The sequence below is a fragment of the Podarcis vaucheri genome (genome assembly GCF_965113315.1).
Source record: "Podarcis vaucheri genome assembly, chromosome: 11".
In the NCBI taxonomy this organism is placed as follows: Eukaryota; Metazoa; Chordata; class Lepidosauria; order Squamata; family Lacertidae; genus Podarcis; species Podarcis vaucheri.
Genome location: NC_138749.1, coordinates 27,442,456 through 27,448,455, shown reverse-complemented (window position 1 = coordinate 27,448,455; position 6,000 = coordinate 27,442,456). Strand labels below are relative to the sequence as shown.

General features: G+C 42.7%; 1 protein-coding gene across 1 annotated transcript in view; it reads left to right on the top strand.

The window, feature by feature from the left end:
- Positions 1-1,065: 1,065 nt before the first annotated feature.
- LOC309514603 (interleukin-6 receptor subunit beta-like) overlaps positions 1,066-6,000 on the top strand; it is a 76,200-nt gene continuing 71,265 nt past the window's right edge. Inside the window, exon 1 of the mRNA XM_082191764.1 lies at positions 1,066-1,263. The gene's annotated coding sequence lies outside the window, so the exon portion shown is untranslated. The remainder of the gene's footprint in view (positions 1,264-6,000) is intronic.

The following is a 6,000-nucleotide window of genomic DNA, read 5'->3' as shown; positions in this document are numbered from 1 at the left end:
TACAAAAATGCATTATATTAAGGAAAATTACTTACAAAACTGTACCTTAGGAGAAATTAGCGATAAATTGGTGAAGAATTTTCATGAGGACTTTTAAGAAAGAATTTGCAACCTGATGTTGAAATGTGGAGAACTGAATTTAAGATTAGGAAAATGAGAAACTTACAGAATCCAAAACTGACATCTCTAAATGCAGCTGCTTGGACGACAAAGGCTGCCATCCTAACCACGCCAGTGTAAAAGTAAGTCCTACTGAATTCATTGGGGTAAGTAATATTAGGTAAGTGAGATTAGGCTTGCTGCCTAAATGGCCTAAGTCAACCCTGCATAGAGATGGTTATACATAAAGTGTGGTAGCCAGTATGGTGTGATGGTTAGAGTGAGAGACTAGAACCCAGATTTCCACTCACAAGGTGGCTGTGAGCCAATCACTAGCTGTTAGCCTAACCTAGCTCATAGGGTGTGTAAGAATAAAATGGGACAGGGACAGGGACTATGTACATTGTCTGGAGCTTTTTGGAAGAAAGGTGGGATATAAATGCAATACATAAGCACAGCGTCTCTATATTACTTTTTACTCCTACAGTCATCATGATCATATTTCCACACGTCCAGGATAACTTGAAAAGGGCGGTGTGTAAGATATTCCCTAGGCAGGGAAGCTGGTGGGCCTCTGATAAATGGTCAACTCACCTATCAAGGAGGGGAAATTGCAGCTCCTCCCATGTCCCATCACAAATTTCTCCTGAAAGAGGAACTGTCACTTAATTGGACTTCCTGCTTCAGCGTTTCCTCATAATAAGCCTCCTCAATTTCACGTTCACTTCTGATTTTTATTTTTTTTAATGAAGAAAGGAATTGCTCATCTGACTCTCAAGAAACATTTTACAAATGATGATGAGTGACTGAAACTTGATTTAGCATCATATTAGTAACGGCTGTGTTATGTGTTTACATATTCAGATAAATTCTGCTGGAGGTCAAAGTGGCCTATCCATGATTAATCTGTGATTGATCTGGCTGCTGGCACAGCTGCAGTATTTGCATAGCTCCTCAAACAGAAGATGAGAAAATGCCGTTATATTATGGGAAAGCATTCCTGAGCAACCACAGAGGCCAAGGTAAGGGTCGCTGCACGCCTGAGCTGCAGTCTTGTCTCTTTTAGAATGAATTTTGCAGCTGAAGGACAGACACAATTGCTTTCACGTACAAATGGAAGAGGTGAAAAGGAACAAGGACTGAGGAAGGGGAGGGAGTCGTAAGGTAAGCAAAAGAAAGGGTGGGGGAGAAAGAGAGAAAATTGAAAGGAAGGGAAGGTGATCTCACTGAGAAGTGATATTTCCAAGAACTATTGGCAGAAATAGCAGGCTAGTTGCAATCTAATATATTCAAGTTACCTGGATGGATTTACTTCAGTAAGGCCTTTAAGGAATTGGATCTCAGTGATCAGTAGCACATTGCTCTGAAATCTTCATGAAATCTGAAAGGCTCAAACCTCACTGTGTTTCACCAAACTGGGTAAAATCAATACTAACTATATTAGAAAAGTAATTAGAAAAGTTGATACAAACCATAATGCTGCTGCTCTGGCCAACTTTGGAAGGAAAAGCAGGATATATTTTTTTGTATTTTTTGTATTTTTATGTTGTGAACTGCCCTGTGATCTTCATATAAAATACAATATACAAATTTAATAAACAAATAAAAATAAATAAATAAAATAAGTCAAAAAAGGATAGCAGAATACAATACAGTGGTACCTCAGTTTTCGAACGTCTCTATTGACAAACATTTCAGTTTACAAACGCCACAAATCTGGAAGTACAGTGGTACCTTGGTTTAAGAACAGCTTAGTTTATGAACAACTTGGATTAAGAACACTGCAAACCTGGAAGTAGGTGTTTTGGTTTGTGAACTTTGCCTTGGAATAAGAACATGTTTCGTTTCCTATTGAGTGTGTTCCATTTGTAAATTGAATCCCCTACTGCAGGGGTCTGCAACCTTTAAGACAAAAAGAGCCACTTGGACCCGTTTCCGAAGAAAAAACAACAACTGGGAGCCACAAAACCATTGCGACATTTAAAACAAATATATCTCCGGAGCCACGATCTGACAGCGGGCGGGAAGGTGACGTCGGGACGGTGCGTGACTAATGCACGCACCGCCCCCATGCGACATCACAGCCAGTACAGTGCCCGCCACAGTGAGGAGTGTCGGGGCGCACAATGCGCCTCCTCCCCTTGCTAGTATCAACCCCAGAGCCGCAGCAAAGATGTAAAAGAGCCGCATGCGGCTCCGGAGCCGCGGGTTGCAGACCCCTGCCCTACTGCTATGGGAAAGCACGCCTTGGTTTAAGAATGCTTTGGTTTAAGAATGGACTTCCGAAACGGATTAAGTTCATAAACCAAGGTACCACTGGAAATGTTTTGGTTTTCGAACACGCCTCGGAAGTCGAACATGACAGGCGGCTTCCACTGAGTGCAAGATCATGAGGCCTAGCTGTTGGCTGTTGAGTTTTCGGTTTTCGAACGTTTCAGAACTCGAACGGTCTTTTGGAACGGATAAAGTTCGAAAATCGAGGTACCACTCTACAAAACTCCCCTTGTAATTAAATGGCCATTCAAAATAGATGGTAGAATCAGCAACCAAAGAGCAGCTTCTGATGTGCATTCCACCCTGCCCCCAGCCAGCAAGTTCAGATACCATTTTAAGTTAGTTTGGTGATAGCCAGGAGTAGCAATAACATGTGACCTCAGTAGCATGAATTACATTTTAAATGTATTTTATAATAGAGTATGCCATCTAAGTTTTCAGATCTCACTCCACCACTATTTTTTGGTGGAGGAAAGGAGGTGGAATAACAATGCCCTCATGACTACTACTACTAGAAAAAAAAGTATCAGGCTTCTTCTTTGCCTTATGGAGCAATTCTTTAAAAGGGCTGGGGCAGAGTGATGAGGTATAGCTCACACAGACCAGGGTGGAAAGGGGCCAAATAGTTTCTATATCTCCATTCATTATAGTGCTGTTTACTGCTTTATGTTTCACTATTGTGTTGTAAATTTTAAATGCTTTATGGGTACCGTTCTAAAATCAATTTTGAATCAAGGTGCAGTTTATATTTTTTTTTTTGAAAAATATATAAATATTACCAGGAGTTGCATCCAGAAGAGAATTCAGGGGGAGTTCAGCTGTTGTAAATGCAGCTCAAACTGCATAAATATGTTTTCATAGAGATTCACATGGAAATGGCTCAAATCTTGACAAATTTTCTGCATTCAGTACTTAAACAAGCACTCAAAAAGTATACTAATCTAGTTGTAGAACCTCCCAGAATTCAGGGATCTTTCAGCACTGGGAAGCCACTATGGTTGGCATCTTCAGTGAGGACACAGAGAAATTGGACGACAAAGATAAACAAGAATTAATCATCCCCCTCAAGAATGGAAACACGTTAAGAAAGACGTAGAACTAGCATGGAAAGTATCATAAAATTAGATTTGGCAACCTACCCGCTACAGGAAAAATCCCAGTCCTATGTCCATGATATTCAAGAAAGAGATGACATACCCTATGAAGGGCAAAATAGAAATAACAGCATAATGACATGTTTTGGAAGCTAGTATATAATTTGGGAGCTTCTTATAATTTAGCTCTAGCATTGTATATAAAACAAATTCAATATAGTGTTTAACAGCAAGCACAAGAAACCATCCTATTTCAAATCGCTTACACTCTAAACACATAAACAGTTGAAGCTGAAACAAAGCCTACTAGCTTAGGTCCAGTTGGGACCTTCACAAGTGTGACTGGTGTGAGGCTGCGCCCCAAGTCTGCACTCTGTAAAGGGAGAATGGAAGCGTAAACAAACACATTATTATAAATGAGGGAAGGATTCCCCACCCCCGCCCCCCAGCATATTTGCAAGGCTGCACTCTTTCTGGTTGGATGAACCAACTCTACCTCATGGGAGTACCGGATGATGCTATGGTGTGGCTTGGGTGTTCTTAGAGAGTGCATCTCACATGTTGCAGGCTGCTGAATCTCCCACCCGTGTTTCGTTCAGTCTCTATCCACCACAGCCACTCCCAGAATTTGATTGCAGCCTCCCCATACCAGATATACTTCACAAATTTCCCACCATACAGTGGTACCTCTGGATGCGAACGGGATCCATTCCGGAGCCCTGTTCGCATCCTGAGTAGAATGTAACACATGACTGCGCACGCACAGGTCGCATTTCGCCACTTCCGCACATGCGCATGACACCATTTTGCACGTCTGTGCATGCGTGAGTGGCGAAACCCAGAAGTAATGCAGTCCATTACTTCCGGGTCGCCGCAGAGCATAACCTGAAAATGCTCAACCTGAAGGTATGCTTTAACCCGAGGTATGACTGTACTTTCTTCTCTGCCTTCCTCCCACCCAGGCCAAACTGCCCGCCTCGACTGTCACTGTCCCATCATTGCAATTCCCTTGGCAACAGTTGCCAAGGCAGCCCAGAGACTGCCCTCCCCCCAAAAAAAACTACTTACAATTTTGCTTACCCTACTTTTCAGCAGGCAACTAGCCTTATAAAATATATTAAAACCAAAACAGAAACATTAAACAATCATCTCATATCATGAAACCACATGAATATACATGGTCTACCACAGGAGAATTCACCTGCAAAGTTTTTCCTGAGCTGTAGCAAGGATGGAGGTTATATGTTAGAATTTGAGTAGAGTCTGGGGGATTCTTGTGCATTTAAAATTTTATGTTGAGAAGACCAGGCGGAATCTGACATGATTGTTTGTATGAACATGCACTTTTTTACATAGAGATATATTTGAAAGTAGGGACGCGGGTGGCGCTGTGGGTAAAAGCCTCAGCGCCTAGGGCTTGCCGATCGAAAGGTCGGCGGTTCGAATCCCCGCGGCGGGGTGCGCTCCCGCTGCTCGGTCCCAGCGCCTGCCAACCTAGCAGTTCGAAAGCACCCCCGGGTGCAAGTAGATAAATAGGTACCGCTTACCAGCGGGAAGGTAAACGGCGTTCCGTGTGCTGCGCTGGCTCGCCAGATGCAGCTTTGTCACGCTGGCCACGTGACCCGGAAGTGTCTCCGGACAGCGCTGGCCCCCGGCCTCTTGAGTGAGATGGGCGCACAAACCCCAGAGTCTGTCAAGACTGGCCCGTTCGGGCAGGGGTACCTTTACCTTTATATTTGAAAGTAATCAGTAGAGTCTACAGAAGGGTTTGCAACTGGTTTATTCCGGATGTAGAACTGGCCCTTACTTTCCCATTTAAAATCAATAGGACCTACTTCTATGGGGGCAGCGGGTGGGGGAATAACATGGTAGAGGCACTCAGAAAGTTGGCAATATAAATGGGAATATATGACCTTGATCTTATCCAAAACTGACAAAGTACATTAACCACTAATAAATTGCCATTAGTTCCCACTAAAATATGACACCCTGTTGACATGCATGGTGTCGCTCGCTGCTTCATCATTTCATTAAGTGTAAGGGAAAAGAAATATAAATAATATTCAGATGCTGCCATACATTGTAGTCTTATTCTTGTCCTAACAGATTCATTATATCTTTTGCAGTAAACAGGCTTCACTGAAATCCTTTATTAGAACATACTGCCTATGATTTTATTCAATTTTCTTCAGGCCTTTTAGTGCGTCTCATTTATCTCGCCTTATCCATGGAAGTCATCTGTAGCAATGTTGTCAGCTACGGGAGATATTCCGATAGCACCAGAACAGAGACAGCTGCAGGCTCCAGTGCCTTCGGAGCCAGCTAACAAGCAGGTCACAGTTTCCAGCAGCAATTTCTTCTTTCTTAGGCTCACCCAGACTCTTTGGGCATACATCCCCTCTCTGTCTCTGTCTCTCTCATTTTTTTCTCTGGCAAAGCAATCCTGTGCCCCTCTTTCCTCTAAAATACAATTTTAATGCAACTATAGGTATCAAAACTCTCCTTTTTAACATGCAGCTTAAACAGCATTAAA